A 19,802-nucleotide genomic window follows, 5' to 3' on the forward strand; every position below is an offset into this window, starting at 1 on the left:
AAATGCTGAGCTATTAATCCGAGTTTTCGGGACAATATTATTTTTCTCTTCTTCAAAGATATGCTTTCATGAACCTCTTGTTGTAGTTATTTATTAATTATCCTTAGATCTTAAAAATCTTCCTCTACCAAATGCAAGCCGTGGGCTGCCTAGCCACCTGATTTCTGGCCCAATCCTCTTAGGTGTCTCTCTGGACGGCACAATGCACAGATTTCCTGCATGACCTCCCTGTGTCTGGCGGGTCTCACCCAGCGCGTGTTGCCACTGGCGATGGGATCATCTCCTGCCTCGGCTGCGCCTAACACGCCGCATGAACGGCATACAGACATCTTCTCACTCCCGACACACAACAAGACGAGTCACCGAAGAGGAGAGCACCCGGCGTCACCCACGCAACTCCCCCCTCCACCTCCATCAGTCCCCGAGTCGGGGACAGCGAAGTCACTCATCTCAAGGTCGTCAAGCAGCGGGCTTGGTGTTTCCGAGACGGAGGCGGAAGCCCTGGGGCCCGCCACACCCACGCCAAGAGCTGCGGAGAGGTGACAGAGCTGCCAACCAACACAAGGCGCCGCCCAAACTACTGGGTGGGGAATCTTCTAGAAGAAGGAAGGCGGGGACAGGACGCGCCCAGGTTAGAGGAGCGGCGAGTGTTTCGAGCGCTTCTCTCTCAGCTGCATTACACAGGGACGAAGGAACTGCACACACGGCGGCGCTGACTCCATATCCTGCATCTCCCCACCCGCGAGGCAAGATGGCGGCGGCCGGGAGGCTCACCCCTGGCGAACCCCAGCGCGGGGCGGAGCTGCGGTCTCGGCGAGGCGCGCGCAGCAGCCCGCGGCCCAGCGCTGACGAGGGAGCCCAAGCTCGGGGGCCCAGCCGCACCCAGGGAGGGTGCCCGGCCCGCGGGCCTCCCCTGGCGCGTCCCCACCCCCGAACTCTCACCTGCGTCGGCCCTGCGCGGCCTTCCTACCGAGGCCTCCCTCGCTGCTCGCCAGAACGCCGGCTGTCCGGGAGGTTGGAGGCCGACCCCGGGCCCCAGGTCTCCAGACGCCACCGTGGGGACCCGGAAGGTACTGGAGGTCATCGCCCCTCCTCCCGGCTCTTTCCAGCGGGAGGCAGTGGGCGCACCTCGCCTTCGCTGAGGTGGAGCCCGGGCCTCAGGGCAGAGGCCTACTCCAGCGTTTCCCGCCACTTCCTGCGGCCGCGATGCATTCTGGGAGCCGCGTAAAGGGAGGGGCCGCCGGGACCGCCGGCTCCCGGGCCGCGGGCTGGATCTCCGCAGGAGGAAATCGAGTTCCGGAGAAAAGCAGCGACCACTCAAGACGCCGGTTGTGAGGTGAGGTGCCGGGCGCGGTGGAAGATGCCAGAGACTCGGGAGGGGGGCGATTTAGGGAGAGTGGGCGCCTGAGGGGCTCCTAATGCCAGGACCGGCAGGGCGTCCCTTTCTGACATTATGGCTTTTGAGACGCTTGTTAAGCTGTGCTCGTCGGTGCGGAGCTGATGTTCATGCGACGGCGGGGATGATTGTGTCCGAGGGGCCTGCGCCTCGGTACGTGGGTTCTGGGTTGTTGCTGCTTTAACTGGATCACAGTCGCGCAGGGTTGCAACAGAGAAGGTTTCCAGGGTGGGACGGGTGTTGTGTTTTTAACATGTTTCTCAGAAAACAGGTCCAGAGGGGGCTTGAGACGGGATGTTTAAGAGCTGGGATTGGCCTCAAGACCTGCTCTGGGAATGCGTGGTATTGATGCCCAAGGATTAGGATAAATTCGGACGGACCCCGCATGGGGAGGTCTTTTATATGCACCCCATGCTTCAGACCACAGCTTTCCCAAGATCTGACCCCAGAAACCTGATGTCAACCCAAAGGCAGACCCTGGAGTCCTGTCACTTTCTCACCAGTTGTGTGAATGACAGGAGAGCAGGTGTCGCCCTAGAGAGTGTTTTCTAACTTCCGACTTGGTTCCAAGAAAGGCCTGTTTTGGCCCGTGTCCTTCTTCCACGATCCTTCCAGTTCTTCCTAAGAGGGATCCCAAGGTGGTGGAAGTGTTACACATGCAAAAACCATGTAAAAACCAAGGTTCAGAAAGTTTAACTTTCTCCTAGCAGGTGAAAGCATTTTTGTTGTTTTCCATTAATTGTTTGTAGGATATACACACACTACTCTAAGTAGAGTTGTGAGTTTTTCACCAACGTATGGATATACCACCATGGAAATGGAGAACACTCCACCATGGGAAAATAGTGGTCTTATACTGCCCATTGGTATTGAACCTCTCCACCCTTAATCTTTGATCTACTTTAGGTCCCTATTCCTTGGTATTTTCTAGGATATCATATAAATGGAGCACTGTGTTGCTGTATGACTCCTGTTTGTAAACTTTGATGCCACATTTGTAAAAGTGCATAATTATACAAACCTTGCAGTGTTCTAAGTTCAAAATCTTTGACTTAGAGAGAAATGCATTATGCCTTCAAAACTAAGAGATTCCACTGTTATGAGCCACCTTGTTTCGGGTGAGACCCTGTGCTTAGTTTTATTCATTTGCATGTTGGGATGAATGATGGGGGCATGGGAACAGATGAGAAACTAATAACTGTAAAAATCACATAATCTCTATACCACTAAGAAAACATAAATTGGCACTGAAAATGGGAGGAAAAAAAAAGAGCACAGCTATATAAAATAAAGATGAACAGAATCACTTATACCACGCAAAGTAAAATTAATGGAACACATAATTGAAGAGTTTAATTTAGTCACATTAAGTATTTTCAAGGAGATAAGGAAATATAAGGAATTATAAGGAGAACCAAGGGTCAGATTTGTATTAATTTATTTTTATTATTAATTAATTAATATTGAGGAATAACAACAGATTGGGAAGAGTAGAATAAATCTAAAGACAAATTAATGAACTTGAAGTTCAGATCTTGATACTTTACTAAAAAGGTGTCAGAAAGAGATAACAAAGTGGATACTGCAAAAGAAAAGTCTAGGAATATTGAGGACAGAAAAAAATGCATTAACATCAACATGAAAGGAGTACTCAAGGACAGAACAAAAATTTTTTTAAAGGAATGTTATCCTAGAATTTACAAGGATAAGAGAAAAATCATTGCTAGCTGATTGAAAAGCTTCAGAGTACTCCAGGCATCACACCTAGAAATATTTTTGTGAAATTTAAGTAAATGAAAGACAAAGAAGTGTGTTTCAAAACCTCCAGAGATGAAAGAACTCTTCCCTAGACAGAAAACAAATTCCATCAGATCTACCTCAAATTTCAATGGCAATTTTGATGGAGGAAGAAAATGAGTAGTATTTTCAAATGTTTAAGTAAATAACTTTAAAACTGTTATTTTTGTATTCGATTCAATTATCACTGGATTAATAGTTAAAGATAATTTCATCTTTCAAGGCATCAGATGGTATACCATGCCAAGATCTAATTATAAATACCCTCGGGGGAAGTACTCAAATAAGAAAGCAGTATCATGGAGGATGGTAGGCGCCAATGGAAGTAATGGTTTCACGTAACTTAGTAAAATGAAATGTTTTCTCACAATGTAAGGAACAGAATAAAACAAAAAAGCAAGCAACAGATGTCTATTCTTAACAATTTAGATCTAAAGTTCTAGATGTTTTTATTGTACATTGACAGAGGAGGGGTGGAGCAATCGAGAATGGAGAAAGAGACCCTGAGTATGAGTACCGGCAAGTGTGCTCATTTTGTTGCGGGATGATATGGACAATGGTAAACTGAAATTAGCAGGGGAAATAATTTTACTATCTAGTAAGGAGGGAAGAAAAAAAGAGTCCTGAGGCCAAAAGTTTCAAGAATTTCTACTTTTGAGCAATGAAAATAATTGAAATAGGGCTACCTAAATCGTCTTGGGTGGCTCTAAAAACAATGCTGAAAGATAAAAAACATGGTCAGAGATGAATTAACACAGTATCAGTCCTTTTTTATAAATATGAAAAGAAGCAAAATTAAAACATGTACATATTATTCAAGGATATCTTTTTTTTTTTTTTTTTTTTTGAGGTACGCGGGCCTCTCACTGCTGTGGCCTCTCCCGTTGCGGAGCACAGGCTCCGGACGCGCAGGCCCAGCGGCCACGGCTCACGGGCCCAGCCGCTCCGCGGCATGTGGGATCTTCCCAGACTAGGGCACGAACCTGTGTCCCCTGCATCGGCAGGCAGACTCTCAACCACTGCGCCACCAGGGAAGCCCCAAGGATATCTATTATTGTGATAATTCTACAAAGAAACAGGAGGAAATGATTATCACCAAATTAAGAAGAGTGATACTATCTCCAGGAATCAACGAGGACAAGATTGGGGAATGACCCACAGGACAATCTAAAGTACTAACATATTTAGCAAAGCTTTGATTCATGGGGTTCATTTTTTTTATTATTCTTTAACTTCATCTATTTGCCATAGACATGTTTGTATGCACGATATATTTCCTAACATATTTTTAAAACAAAATATTTATTACAGTTGCTGAATTTTCTCTTCTTAATGGACACCAACATACAAATTTTCATTAATAACAAACTACAGTTGATCCTTAAACAGCACAGGTTTGAACTGCACTTATTTGAACTGCACTGTCTACTTATATGTGGATTTTTTTGAGTAAATACAATACTACATGATCTGTGGTTGGTTGAACCTGCAATGAAGAGCTGCAGACACAGGGAGCGGACCCTGGGGACTTGAGCATCCTGGGATTTTGGTATTCATGTTGGCTCCTGGAACCAGCCCCCCTCGGACACTGAGGCAAGACTGTACACAGATTTTCGACTGCTCAGGGCGTTGGCACTCCTAACCTCTGCATTATTCAAGGGTCAAAACTGTACTTGCTAGAGAAAATTTTTCATCATTGCTAATAATCAAAAAACTACCTGAGGGCTTCCCTGGTGGTGCAGTGGTTGAGAGTCCACCTGCCGATGCAGGGAACACGGGTTCGTGCCCCGGTCTGGGAGGATCCCGCATGCCGCGGAGCAGCTGGGCCCGTGAGTCATGGCCGCTGAGCCTGCGTGTCCAGAGCCTGTGCTCCGCAACGGGAAAGGCCACAGCAGTGAGAGAGGCCCGCGTACTGCAAAAAAAAAAAAAAAAACTACCTGAGTGGAGGTGCATTGTTATGTCGTTCTGAGACATTGTGCAGTTCTTTATGGTGGGTTTGAAGAGTTTGTGCCATGCTTTTTGCTGTCTTAAATACACTAACAAAAATTATATAGAGTTGCCAAAGTGGTGATAATGTGATAACGCTAGTAATCCGAGGCACTACAATTATTTTAGAAACCAAAGTATGCACAATAAAAATACTGTGAGTGGTAAAAAAAATGACAGACATCACTTGTGTGGTTTCTCTTTGAATATCTAAATAGCCCTGTGCAAACTAATGTGTTCTTAGCTAAAAAGATTGTTTCATATACTAATAAAGTTGTTCTTTTATTTTAGAATAATTTTCATATTTAATTAATGTTATTCAGACTATTCATTTCTTTATCAAATATGTATCAAATCCCCCACAATGGCCCATACGTGAAATTCACATAGTAAATTCCCGGTTCACTCTAGGTTGTTTTAAGTAGTTGTTGGATAAATGATTTGTGGTTAAAAATGAATGAATAAGTTATAAATTTACCAAAATTCCTCCAATGAATAAGCATCAAGACTGGGAGTTGAGCCCACTGTTCTGTATCTGAAGCCTTTGTATCTGTGCTGTCTTCATTTAGCAGGTATGTGAATTGTACCCTAATCTCCAGTTCTGGCTGCTATCTTCAGAACACACCACTACTATTTGTTTGTTTGTTTGTTTCTCCTGTTTGCATTCAGACTGCCCTGTGCCTTAGAAGATTAGTTTAAATGAATCAACATATTTATTGATCTGCTGTAAGATTCCAAGTAACATCATTCCTCGTGGTAGAAACAGATATTTGAGTCAGGTAAAAGTTTGTGTCAACAAACACATGGAATAGTTGGAGGTGGTGGATTGGGTGTCTGAGGAAGGAGAGCGTGACTAAGTCACATCACAGCATTTTAAAAATTACACTTGAGATGTAGATTTAACCAAGAGCCTAAACTTTTAACTGACATGTGAAGATTACCTCAATAATAGTCTTGCTTCTTCTACAGACCACGTTAGTGAATCACTGGAAAGATATTTTCATGTCAAGAAATGTACTGAGGGAATATGAGGGCAAACTGCCTACCTTCATTTATGCCAAAGATACCAAATGTTAAAAATGCAAATAGACACACTCTTTTCCTTGCATGCCTAACACTATGCAAATATAAACTTAGGAAAAGGCCCAATATAATTTGCAGCAGAAAAGTAAATAAGCAAGCACACTCTCTTGACATATTTTGTGGTTCAGTAATACAAGTCTTTTTGTTTACAAAGGAATTTTAAAGTGTTGGTCTCCATGTTTATACTCTGCTGCAAGATTCTGAGTAGGAGGCTTTTTTTTTTTGATCTGGTATGTTTTTACACAAAACTCACATGAGATTACTGATCTAAAATAAATGTAAATATTTGTGAGATCCTGCATGTATGGGTAGTCTTTCATTATGTAAAGAGCAGCACTGCTGGCTAATGTTTAATACACACTAAAAGAGATAAAAATAATCAAGAAATTAAATTTAATAAGTGATGTCACTAGAGCATGTTGAATTGTAATGAATATTCACTGTTTTTCTGGTTGATTTTACTATTTTCTAAATCATATTACTTCAGAAGGCTATTGCTTTGACTATTCAAAATATCTTCCTTAGAACATACAATGCTTACATAAAAAGTGTGTATACCAAAATAGTACAGATTTCATTATATATGCATAAACACATGGAAGTGTACAGGAAATAAAAATGTTCTAGAGACAGACATATTCAATTCAGAAGCAAAGCATTAGCATTTTTCTAAAATGCAGCATCTCAAAAGAACAAAGCCAGTCTTATATAATGTTATCTATGTAATATATATTTTATATATTATTTATATCTCATAGTTGAATCATATTTGAATAGCTGGCCAACATTTTTGTGGCATTTCCCAAGGTCTCCGAAGAATATGAAAAATATTAGGAAAAATGCATCCAGGTAAGAAAGAAAGTCTGTATTTGGGGCACATATTTGGCGGGGGCCAGAGCACCTCCATCTCACTCCTCTCCAACAAGTCTTCCACACAGTTCTCAGAGTTCTTTTTCTAGCATGAAAATGCAATTTGTCATTGTCCCTTCCTTTTTTTTTCAATGTATCTTCCTTTTCTACAGAATAAGACAGACTTCCTTCTTTATAATATCAAGGTCTAGTTCTGCCCACCCATCATATTCATTTCCTGTTTCCTCAGGAGTTGGTGTTTGTTTGGTTTCGTTTATTATGTCTCTGTCTTTTCCATTTCTGCTCATAACCTATTTTGGAAGTTATATCCCTGTATGAGTTTGCAATAATTTGGTTCATTTTATGCACTAGAAGGATGTCGGCACTGCCTCTGCCCTACCCCAGAGATAGGCATGTGAGATCGAACTCAGTAAGTCACAGTACCCTCTATTTTTGGCAAGTGTAATTAGTTCAGAAAAGAGAAAATGACCCAAAATGAGCCAATCCACGTCTTACCTGGAACTTACTGTAGTGTTAGGAGAACTGCAATGACAATAACAATAGCAACAAAAATTCTCATCCTCTAGCTAAACTGATGGATAGGAATATTCAGCTTTAGCTACTGTCTTTGCCAGTTCACTGAGAATGAAGCCAACACAGAAGAAAGAAGAGACAAGGTATGGAAACAGGAGTCTAGATGCTGTGATTTAAATCCCTAGATACGGCTAGGTCAGGAAGGACATTCTCAGTTCCCCCTAAATTCAGTTGAGGCAAGTTTCCTTAATAATACATCATTAGTCATTACTAATAGTTCTCTCATCTACATCTCAAACATTAATATTCTACAGTGTTGAACCTCTTATACTTTACCAAACAACTTATGTAATTTCATACTTCCCTGGTTTGGCACAATCCCTTCATCTAGAACTCTCTCCCATTGCCTCTCAGCTTAGTTAACCACTTCTCATCATTTCAATCCCAACTGAAATGTTTTCTCCACTGTCAAGATTTCTCTGACCCCATCTTCAGCTTAGTTCATCTTTCTCCTATTCTCCTCCTGCACACATGATATAATTAGTGTCTAGTTAAAATATTCTTGTGCCTGGATGTTTTCATAGTAATTCCTACACAAGTTGAGCAAAAGCTGTGAATGTTAAAACAAACCCTGACACTAATACTTTGTAAATTTTATGTATATAGTGGATAAAGAAATGTATTGTCTAAGTTTTGGAGGCCAGAAATCTGAAATCAAGATGTCAGCAGAGTTATGCTTCTTCTGAAACCTGTAGGGAGAATTCTTTCTTCTTCCTAACTTCTGGTGGTTTTCCAGCAATCTTGGATGACCCTTGGCTTGTAACTGCAGCACTTCAGTCTCTGCCTCAATTGTCACTTGGTCTTTTCCCTGTGTGTCTGTGTCTTCCTATGGCCGTCTTCCTCTCTTATAAGGACACCAGTCATATTAGGTAAGGGCCCACCCTACCTAATAACCTGATCTTAAGTTAACTGTAAAAACCGTATTTCCAAATAAAATCACATTACAGGTATCTTCAGGAGGAGACACATTTCATCCAATGATAATGGCTTTCTTAAATGTATACAAGAATAATATAAATCTATGTTAACAGGCATACAACATATGAAGGTGTAATATGTGATAATAACATGAAGGGGGAGGGATATACAGCTGTACAGGGGCAGAAATGTTGCAAACTGTAGAAGTTAAGTTGGTATTTATTCAAACTAGTTTGTTATAAATTTGATATTAATTGTAACCCCCAGCATAACCATTAAGAAAAATAACTAAAGGGCTTCCCTGGTGGCACAATGGTTGAGGGTCCGCCTGCCGAGGCAGGGGACATGGGTTCATGCCCTGGTCCAGGAAGATCCCACAAGCCACGGAGTGGCTAGGCCCATGAGCCATGGCCGCTGAGCTTGCGCGTCCGGAGCCTGTGCTCTGCAATGGGGGAGGCCACAACAGTGAGAGGCCCACGTACTGCAAAAATAAATAAATAAATAAAAATAACTAAAAACAAACAAAAAAAATAGGAAAGGAAATGAGAAGGGGATCAAAATATTACACTAAAAAATCAAGTAAATACAAAAGAAGAAAATAATGGAGAAAATGAGGAACAAAATGATTAAAGAAGTATAGAAAACAAATAGTGAAGTGACGGTAGGAGGTTCTTCATTATTAGTAACTGCATTAAATATAAATGGATTAAATTCTCCAATTTTAAGCAGAGATTGGCAAAATGGATGAAAAAAAAGTGATCCAAATATATGAGACTCGCTTTGTATCCAGAAACACAAATCAATTGAAAGTGATACGTTGGCAAAAGATATACCATTCAATTAGTAACCAATAGAGAGCTGGGTTGGCTCTATTAATATATAAAAGGACTTTAAATAAAAAATTGTTACAGGAGACAATGAAGGATATTATACATCAATAAAAGTGTCAATTCATCAAGAAGATATAACAATTGTAAACACATGTGCATCAAACAACAGAGACCAAAAGTATATGAAGCAAACATTGAGAGAATTGAAGAGACAAATAGATAATTCAATATTGAAGTATCCAACTATTATTATTTTTCAACAATGAATTATCCTTCTTTCAAAAATGAATAGAACAACTAGACAAAAGAATAACAAGGAACTAGAGGACTTGGCCACACTGTAAATCAACTAGACCTAACAGATATAAGAACACTTCCTAACAACAGCAAAATACACATTTTCCTCAATTCACATGGAACATTTTCTAATATACGTCATGCCTTAGGATGCGAAACAAATCTCAATAAATGTAAAAATATTGAAATCACACAAAGTGTATTCCTCAGGCACAATTAAATGAAGTTAGAAATCAGTAACATAAGGAAATATGGAAATTTCACAAGTATGTGGAAATTAATCAGTAGGGGTCTCAGAAATGTGTGGAAGAAAAAATATGAGAAGATTGTTTGATTTTCCACAGAGATTATGAGTACTGTAACCAGGATGTGGAAGGATTGCAAAGCAAGTAGAATGGCAGGAAGCCTACATTCTGGGTTCTGGAGGGATGTAGAGATTTAAGGATCTGAATCATGCAAGGGTTCTTTTGTTTGTATCTTTGTTTAATTTTTATAGACACAGATGTTTGATTTTGCAATTGGAAAGTGTCCTGATGGAAATTTTTTTGGATGAAGATAGTTCTAGAAAAATTTGTGGTTAGTTTAGTTGATTTCTCATTTCCCATCCAACCTTCAGATTTGCTAGCAGGAGCCATGGAAAAAAGAGAGGTAGAATAAAACCCAAAGCATGAAAGAGTTGGACATTCTGTACCTCATGTAAAATTTGTTTATAAAACCTTTGAAAGAAGTTGAGTTTCTAGTTCTTCTTTCAGAATTAGGGCAACATAACTTAAAAGCAATCATGATGTGTGTTATGATTGATAGTCACAGTGTGGCTATATTTTGCCATCCATGCTACCACATTGATCAATCATATGTCAAAGTGAACATTGCCACAAATACTGTTCTGTCTGTGCTTAGTTTCCTTTAAAGAGTGCTCACCAATTAAGCAAAGCCTTAGGTGAAAAATATATCATCTGGAGAAGAGAGTACAGTAAGTCCCCTACATACAAACAAGTTCCCTTCTGAGAGCACATTCATTAAGTCCAATTTGTTCATAAGTCCAACAAAGTTAGCCTAGGTACCCAACTAACACAATCGGCTATATAGTACTGTACTGTAATAGGTTTATAATACTTTTCAAACAAATACATAAAAAAACAAAAAATAAAGAAAACATTTTTAATCTTACAGTACAGTACCCTGAAAAGTACTGTAGTCCAGGACAACAGCTGGCTTACAGGGGCTGGCGTTGAGGGAACAGGCAAGAAGAGTTACTGACTGGAGGAGGGAGAGGCGGTGGGAGACGGTAGAGATGAAGGATCCTCAGCAATAGGAGACAGAAGGCAAGCTGCAATTTCACTCATGCCTAACATTGATGGAACACACGTTCGCATCTTTGAAAGTTCACAATTTGAAGGTTCGTATGTAAGGGACTTACTGTAGTTTGAAAATTTAGAAAGAAAAGTGTCTATTTGTTACAAGGCAAGACACCAATAAGATACAATACAAATGAAAAACAATAACTTCCATTTCTACTGCTTAGGTAAATTTTAGAGTACTGCCAGATCTCTTTGGATAGTGTACTAGCAGATTAAACATTGAGAGTAAATGTGGCCAGTTATAGTCTTCTCTTCAGCACACAGTTATCTATGAATAAAATACACACATATGCATCTTCAGATGAAGGATCTCTTCCCCTATATCCAGACCTTCAGCTCTTTGAAAAGTGAGACTAATAAAACAGAGGTTTTTAAAACAATGTCTTACCATGAATGAAGATTATTCTCTTACTAGCTGCTTTAAATCTGTTAACTCTATTATGTAACATTCAGCTAAAAATGGGAGAGGTGATTTCTTGAAAAACTAGCTAATATTGTAGCTTTGTAATATTTAGAGGCTAACACCAACCAAAATCCTAAGTCTATTTTAGAACATATGAAACTAGATTTTGCACTTAGTCATCAGTTCCACAGTACCCCCACTGACTGGAAGAAAAAGATGTACCATTACTTAAAATAGGTAAAATTCAGAAATATTAATTATTAAAAGCATTCTTCATCGCTTATGGCCATAAATATAAAATATGCAATACTAACAAGTTCTGATGCATCTAATGCTACTTATGTAAAAGAAGCAAAAAAATCTGGTTCTTAGCTAGTGTTAAAGCAGTTGACATTAGAATAAATCTAAAGGACAATTTAAATTAGGAGTATGAGGTTTGATTAGCAAAGTAAGGTAAATCCATCCTTAATGCACACATGTGGATGACTAGGTTATATCTTATAAGATACTCACCTTGTAAGAGATAGTTCTCTCTTTTTCTAAAGGTTGGCTATTAACTGGCAAGTGAACTCAGAGGGCCAGATGGCCACAGCCATACCAGATCATTAGACAGTTCCTGTTAAGATTTTGGACAACAATTAACAGAAGCCCAGCAGGAGTTCCCCACTGTTGACCCCTAAAGGGTGGCTAATCAGCAGCATATGTGTTTATTTATACCAGCAGGTCCTTTTAATTAACAACTCTGAGGTGTGTACTTTTTGGAATTTAGTACAGTGTATTAGGAAAAAGTTCTGACAAGGCCCAGTTAAAAAATATAATTCATATTAAAATCAAAGGGAGGGCTTCCATGGTGGCGCAGTGGTTAAGAATCCGCCAGCCAGTGCAGGGGACACGGGTTCGAGCCCTGGTCAGGGAAGATCCCACATGCCGCAGAGCAACTAAGCCCACGTGCCTAGAGCCCCATGCTCCACAACAAGAGAAGCCATGGCAATGAGAAGCCTGCACACCGCAAGGAAGAGTAGCCCTCACTCGCTGCAACTAGAGAAAGCCCGAGTGCAGCAACGAAGACCCACTGCAGCCAAAAATAAAATACATTTTTAAAAAAAAGAGTAATCACATACAAGTAAATAAATAAATAAATAAATAAATAAAATCGAAGGGCGAAGACAACAAGATGTCAAGAGGTCTAGTCACAGTACAGATGGGCCAAATATTTATAGGATCCCAACAAAAAAGTCTTTTAGCTGGTTCCAAGGTTTGCTCCTGCTTTCATTCTCTCATCCCAGTCGTGACAAGTTTATATCACCTAAGATCACAGTACTGCCCTGACACTTGGAGGGCTACTGCAGGTGATGAATCCACATCCCCCTCCTTGCTCCTTGCAGTTAGATTCCTTGTCAACATCGATCCGGGTATCATCATAGCTATCAAGTGGACCTCATCATATATGCACGGCATACTCAAGGCAGTGGAATGCTGAGGATATGACAGGGATCTTACTTCTTTATCTAAAAGATGGACTTAGTATAGTTAATGCATTTTTCATGATTGGGAAAAGTATACATATTCAATATTGAAAGATTATGTAATTTTTCTTTCATGGTCTTAACCTAATGTTTGATCTTTAAGCATGTGAGATATGGTTGAAAACTGATACATGAGGAAGTAGAAACACCATCTTCAACAGCAAATTTACTCCTGTGTGAGTCATTGACTTGTGATTATCATAAACAAGGTGGCCCCATGCCAAGAACTCCATCAATCTTGACCACATGAGTTTCTGAAAAGCATTGGACTTACTTTCAAGGTCTCCAGAGGTAAAGATAACCATTAATATTAATGATACAAACACAGTAATATAAGCCAATGTTCTAATTATTCACTTTAATTTATTTCAGAATGTTTGCTTAATTTTCTCCTCAATAAAGTAATTTTTATTCTGAAAATACCTCTTTAAATCATATTGGTATCTGATCTTTACTCCATATATCAAACTTTGAGCTTTGAACATGCTTCTCATTTCCATATTTTTCAAATTTATTTGGTATCTAATATTTCATTTCATTTTGGCAGTACCTGTGGGAAATGGTCAAAGCAGATATTATTGTCCTTATACGTGAGAAAGAAAGGAAGTGAGTCCTACAAGCCTCACAGCATATTAAGGGATTTCAACCCGGGATCCTGATTCTGTGAGGAATGTTTTCCTCACAGGAGAAGGTGTTGTCTCCTGAGCCTCCGTAGGAAACTGCAGAGCATCCCAGACGTCCAGGATACTTACAGATTTACTTGAGGTACTAATCATTTCCACATTCCTAAATCACGAAGAAGTTATGTACAATGACTTTTTTAATGTTATAATAATATTGTTAAGATCCCAAAGACATTCCACAGCTCTTCATTGTTACTATGTGAGATAAGTTTTGCAAGATCCAGCTGAAATATTAGATGGATAACATTCCAGTATTGTAATTCAAATGTGCATTTTCAAACTGAATAAGAACCTTACATGGCTGGCTTTGCTTTGAGGTTAAATAACAGTTAATGAATCCAAGGAATAAAACAATAGATGACTGTTTCACATTTGATAACTGGGACCCCAACATTTTTACCACAATAATAGTAAATTTAACTTGATATTATATTTGGGGGAAGATGATAATTTAATGAACCATTAATATGAAGTAAAGTAGTATTGAAAAATTTGAATGCTAAAAGGTATAATTTTTGATGATTTTATTTGATACTGAATTTCTGTAAAAATAAAACAATTTTAAATCTTCTCCTTTCTAGTGACCTCACCAAATCACTAACTAAGCTGTAATTACATGCATCATTTATAAAATGCTTCAGTTGAGAAAGAGTATAAGTGATAGGAAGAGAGCAGGTATGCACCATAACGGTGTGTGATACCTAAAGGAAAAGACATGGTTACCTGGGGCGTTACTGTAACTGGTTTTATATTTAGATTTTAAATTGCATTTGAGCAAGTCACTATTTTTACGTAAAATGGAATGAATACTGAGACAGTGCCAAGATGTTCTGAACAGAAGCACCCTGTTAACACACCTGCTATATATACCTTACATTCTGCAGAGACTGAACTGTATGTATTATTATATTTAAAAGGAATAGACATGAAGAATGACACCATAATATATCTACGGCAATTATGTCACACATCACAGTAGACAACTTGAAAATCTTATGAGATTCATTAAAACCATACTTGTATCAGAGAATGATGATAAGACTTCATCTTTTAATCTGTGATTACATTTTAAATCTATTGCCGTTCGTTTTTGTAGATTGATTAATAATGTTTGCTTGGATAATGAAACATTAAATCGTAGCCAAACACTAAACTAATAAAGTGAGAATACTATTTTATGTGTTATAGTACACCAATTTATACCATAGAATCAGAGGCTTTCAATAATGTTAGAAATTTTAGCAGTAATCTAATCAAAGTTGTTTAACATCTCTGGGACTTCCCGTTCTTCATTTTAATTTGGTAACTTAACCAAAAACCTACAACTAATTTTGGTAGAGAAAAAGTTGGAATCCAGGTCAAATTACCTGTTCAGTATATTTTCAACCACTATATAGTATGCCCTAAATATTGGGTGACCCATTAATTTGCTCGGGGCCTAGGAATTAGGTAAGTCAAATAGTGCCATTTTACATTATAAACTTAAAGGTAATATAATCCCTTTGCTAGTGATGGGATACTTGAGATGATCTTATATAGAAAGTATCTAGTCAAAAACTCTCAATGTATAAAGACAATATATATTTTTGAAAGACAAAATTTTGATAAAATGTAATTTTAAGTGGAAGTAAAACTTTGCCAAATAGATTCTGAACTTACTCTTCTTAATAATACTCAATTATGGATTTGTAATTAAATGTATTTATTCAGAAATGGACATGTTCTTTTCAGAATGTAACTTTTCCAATGTTTTTTATTTCTTACTACCACGTGTGTTAGAACTTTTAAATACAAATACTGTGGTGGGCAAAGTTAAATGGAAACATGGAAATTAGGAAAATACTTTTATTTTAAGACTTCTTGCAATTTAAGACTTCTTGCAATTCACCTTCCAATAGTCAAAAAGAATTTGCTATACCAAAGTTAGTAATGATGATGAGATGATGTAACTTCTTTAAATAGTACCATCAGGTATCAATTTTAAAGACCAGAGATGCACTGAACTTCAGTTGATCAAGTCTATTTTAAGGCCATATGAAGAATAACTAGAAGATAGGAAACTAACTTAATAGCAGCACAGACAAGCCTCAGTTAAACCGAATTTCTCTGGATGCAGTGCATGTATGACCATTATGGGGAAAAGATGTGTTTCACCTCAGCAGAAGTTGTCTTCTGCTTCCAGCAATAGTGGTCTGCCATAATATTGAGCCATGATATTATTCTGTTTGTTTTTGTTAGCTCTAGTCTTCTGGTCACCATCAAGTGTTTCCATTTCCTCCAAAGTAAAACTGTCTTTTGGGAATGAGCCGTTGATTGGATCAGTCAGTCTCCATCAAGTATTGAATACCTTAGTGAATGCAGATTTTCTGGGGTAGCTTGTAGAGTGATGATTGGCTTGTAGCTGGTGTATTTGGGTAGTTGATTATCTTTCATCCAATCTGTGGCCAGATTCGTACAAAACAAAGCATAGTAACAGGAAGAGGATTTGCTTGCATTCAGTAGCATTTAAAGTAGAAGTGATGAAACTTTCAGGTACTGGTCTTAAATCACTGACACTGGAACCCACCAAGTGTTAGCTCTCATCATTGTCACCATAATTAAGATTTGATAATGATCATTACTACAGGTCGTTTCGATTCAGAGCCTGAAGCGCTCTAATCCATAATAACATACTACTAATAAAAACACCCTTTAAGCAAACTTTATCCACTGGATTAAAGCACTGTTTATGAAATGGATGGTAATTCCTTTTGATTCACGCTTAAATCTGGGGCTCAGTTTACACTTTCCATTTTGTTTCCTTACTAATGAATGTATTAGCCCAAAGGATGTACCTAGGTCTAAGAATGTATCACGGCCACACTTGCTTCCATTGTTAGAGTTGGCTTCTCTAGTCTTAAATTACAACTCACACTTTTTTCCTACATGAAGCTAGCAGAATTGCATAGGTGCTATGCATTGTGGGACAGTTTGACTGTCATATTTTTCATTTTTGTCTTGGTCAGAGAATGAATGGCACATTATCATCAGCCCTACCATTGATTTTTAGCTGAGTATCTAGGCTTCATTGATCGCCAGCATGGCTATTAATTACAGAAGCAGTCAAGTCGACATGGTTTAGGTATTTTGCTGATGACTGCTTTTTGAATTTTAGCATTCTTTATGCTTAAAAGTCTTGCAGAAAAGATGCTCACCATCACTAATCATTAGAGAAATGCAAATCAGAACCACAATGACCTATCACCTCACACCAGTCAGAATGGCCATCATCAAAAAATCTAGAAACAATAAATGCTGGAGAGGGTGTGGAGAAAATGGAACCCTCTTGCACTGTTGGTGGGAATGTAAATTGATACAGCCACTGTGGAGAACAGTATGGAGGTTCCTTAAAAAACTACAAATAGAACTACCATATGACCCAGCAATCTCACTACTGGGCATATACCCTGAGAAAACCATAATTCAAAAAGAGTCATGTATCACAATGTTCATTGAAGCTCTATTTACAATAGCCAGGACATAGAAGCAACCTAAATGTCCATCGACAGATGAATGGATATAAACGATGTGGTACACATATACAATGGAATATTACTCAGCCATAAAAAGGAATGAAATTGAGTTGTTTGTAGTGAGGTGGATGGACCTTGAGTTTGTCCTACAGAGTGAAGTAAATCAGAAAGAGAAAAATAAATACCGCATGCTAACGCACATATATGGAATCTAAAAAAATGGTACTGATGAACCTAGTGGCAGGGCAGGAATAAAGATGCAGACATAGAGAATGGACTTGAGGACACGGGGAGGGGGAAGGGTAAGCTGGGACAAAGTGAGAGAGTGGCATGGACGTATATACACTACCAAACGTAAAATAGATAGCTAGTGGGAAGCAGCCGCATAGCACAAGGAGATCAGCTCAGTGCTTTGTGACCACCTAGAGGGGTGGGATAGGGAGGGTGGGAGGGAGATGCAAGAGGGAGGAGATATGGGGATATATGTGTATGTATAGCTGGTTCACTTTGTTATACAGCAGAAACTAACACACCATTGTAAAGCAATTATACTCCAATAAAGATACTAAAAAAAAAAAAAGAAAAGAAAAGTCCTGCAAAAGTAAAGTAACGTAAAACACACCGTTTTCTACTAGAATTTTGTTGGAAAAAAAATGTGCTATAAATATAGGCAAAATATAAAGTAGAAAACTGAAGTAATTATTTAGATAATATAGGCAAAGAAATGCTGTATCCAAATGATTGAAATACGACTTATGAGTAGATTTTAAACTATTCAGAACATTCATTTTTATTTTATTAACAGCTTATGGAATATTTCATTGTTTTCTTCATTACATGATGGTTAAATGTTACCCAAACTAAATCTGCTAGTGACATCAGTAAAGCTGGTTTTATTTTATAAGGGACTTTACTCAGAAAGAATTGAAAACAATATGTAATCATTGAAATGTACACTAAATTATTCTAATGTGTAAACGTGCACTAAATTATTCTAATGTGTAAACGTGCATATTACATTTGTTACCTTAGTAAAGTCCAGCCATGTTTTAAAATCAGGAAAAAATAAAATTTAAGAAAATTTCTATAATTAATTCATATGGTCAAGTTAGAGGTTTTAATTAATATTAAAAGTCTTCAATTTGGAATTTAAGGCATTATCATTGCTGCAAGTAGGAAGTATTTTAGAAATATGTCTACGTATAATATAAGTAAAATCACTGAAGAATAAGTCAGTTATGGGTTAAATTGTGTCCTCACCAAAATATGTTGAAGTCTTAACTTAACCTCCGCTACTTCAGAATGTGTCCTTGTTTGGAAATAGGGTCTTGCAGATGTAATTAATTGCAGTAGGATGAGGTCATACTGGAGTAGAGGGGGTCCCTCATCCAGTACGGCTGTGTTCTTATAAGAAGCTGGCCATGTGAAGATGAAGGATTGGAGAGATGCATCTACAAGCCAGGGAATAGGAAAGATTGCCTGCACACCACCAGAAGGTAGGAAGAGCTAAGAAAGGCTTATCCTCTATAGGTTTCAGAGGAAACCTGGCCCTGCTGACACCTTGATTTTGAACCTCTAGCCACTGGAATTGTTAGACAATACGTTTCTGTTGTGCTGAGCCATCCAGTTTGTGGTACTTGTTACAGGAAACCAATGCAAGTTCCTTCAGAAATGATTAGTAACTCGTATCTAATTGAAGACATTGTGTGGTATTTGGAGGAGGTGCATCAAGAATGGTATCGATGGGTCTAAGTATTTCCTTCCATGTCGGCTGCACATTGCTGATGATTTAACACTTCTTGTTAATGTCCTGTTACATGTAAGATAAAGTCATATGGACAGCAATATAAAAAAGCCTTTGGGGTTCCTGTTGAGAGACCAAATTACAGGCCCCTCCCTAATAAGTCTTTTGAAAAGAATGTCTTCTTGAACTTTGTTTAGGTCCGTCAGTGAGGCTCACCACTTAGAAGAGAAGCCAGTCTTGAAAATAAGCACATTATTATTGACAGTGAAAAGATCAAAGACAAAACAGAGGTAAGAGAGCAGTGACCTGTGTTGGAAAAGACAGGACAACTTACTGAAAAAGATGACTTCTTAGCTAGGCTTTAAGAATGAATACTATTATTCCATGAACAAGGGCCCTCCAGGGGGAAAAAAAGCTTTGGGAGAAAAATATGGAGTCCTCAGTATTCATCCAGTTGACAATGCTTCAGTCACTCTCTGCACCACTCAAGATTTCAGTCCAGGTTCTAGCTTTATTTCCAGCTTTCACATTTTGTAACATCAAACAAGTTGTAAGTGAATATAAACTAGCATCATTTATTAAATCAGTGTTTCTCAAATACAAGCGTCTGCAAAAATGAAAAGGAATTGCAAACATTAGGGCCCTTAGGCTGGTCGGTAGCAGTATAACAGCTCCTTCTTTAAGATCAGCCAAATGCATAACACGCCCCTTTCCTAAACCTCCCTTCCCTGTGTCCCCAGCCTCAGCATCTCAGCATCTTCCCTGTAGTGAGACAGCGCTAATCAATCACAAGTCACTTTCCTGCTGACGAGGGTGCAGCTAA

At 38.7% G+C, this 19,802-nt stretch overlaps 1 long non-coding RNA gene across 1 annotated transcript in view; it reads left to right on the forward strand.

Annotated features, from left to right (window-relative positions):
• The first annotated feature begins 1,154 nt into the window (after window positions 1-1,154).
• LOC141277074 (uncharacterized) overlaps window positions 1,155-19,802 on the forward strand; it is a 66,731-nt gene continuing 48,083 nt past the window's right edge. The window contains exons 1-4 of the long non-coding RNA XR_012327776.1: window positions 1,155-1,336; window positions 13,144-13,331; window positions 13,588-13,805; window positions 19,177-19,269. This is a non-coding gene — a long non-coding RNA (uncharacterized lncRNA). The remainder of the gene's footprint in view (window positions 1,337-13,143; window positions 13,332-13,587; window positions 13,806-19,176; window positions 19,270-19,802) is intronic.

This window comes from Tursiops truncatus, chromosome 18 (genome assembly GCF_011762595.2).
Source record: "Tursiops truncatus isolate mTurTru1 chromosome 18, mTurTru1.mat.Y, whole genome shotgun sequence".
Lineage (NCBI taxonomy): Eukaryota > Metazoa > Chordata > Mammalia > Artiodactyla > Delphinidae > Tursiops > Tursiops truncatus.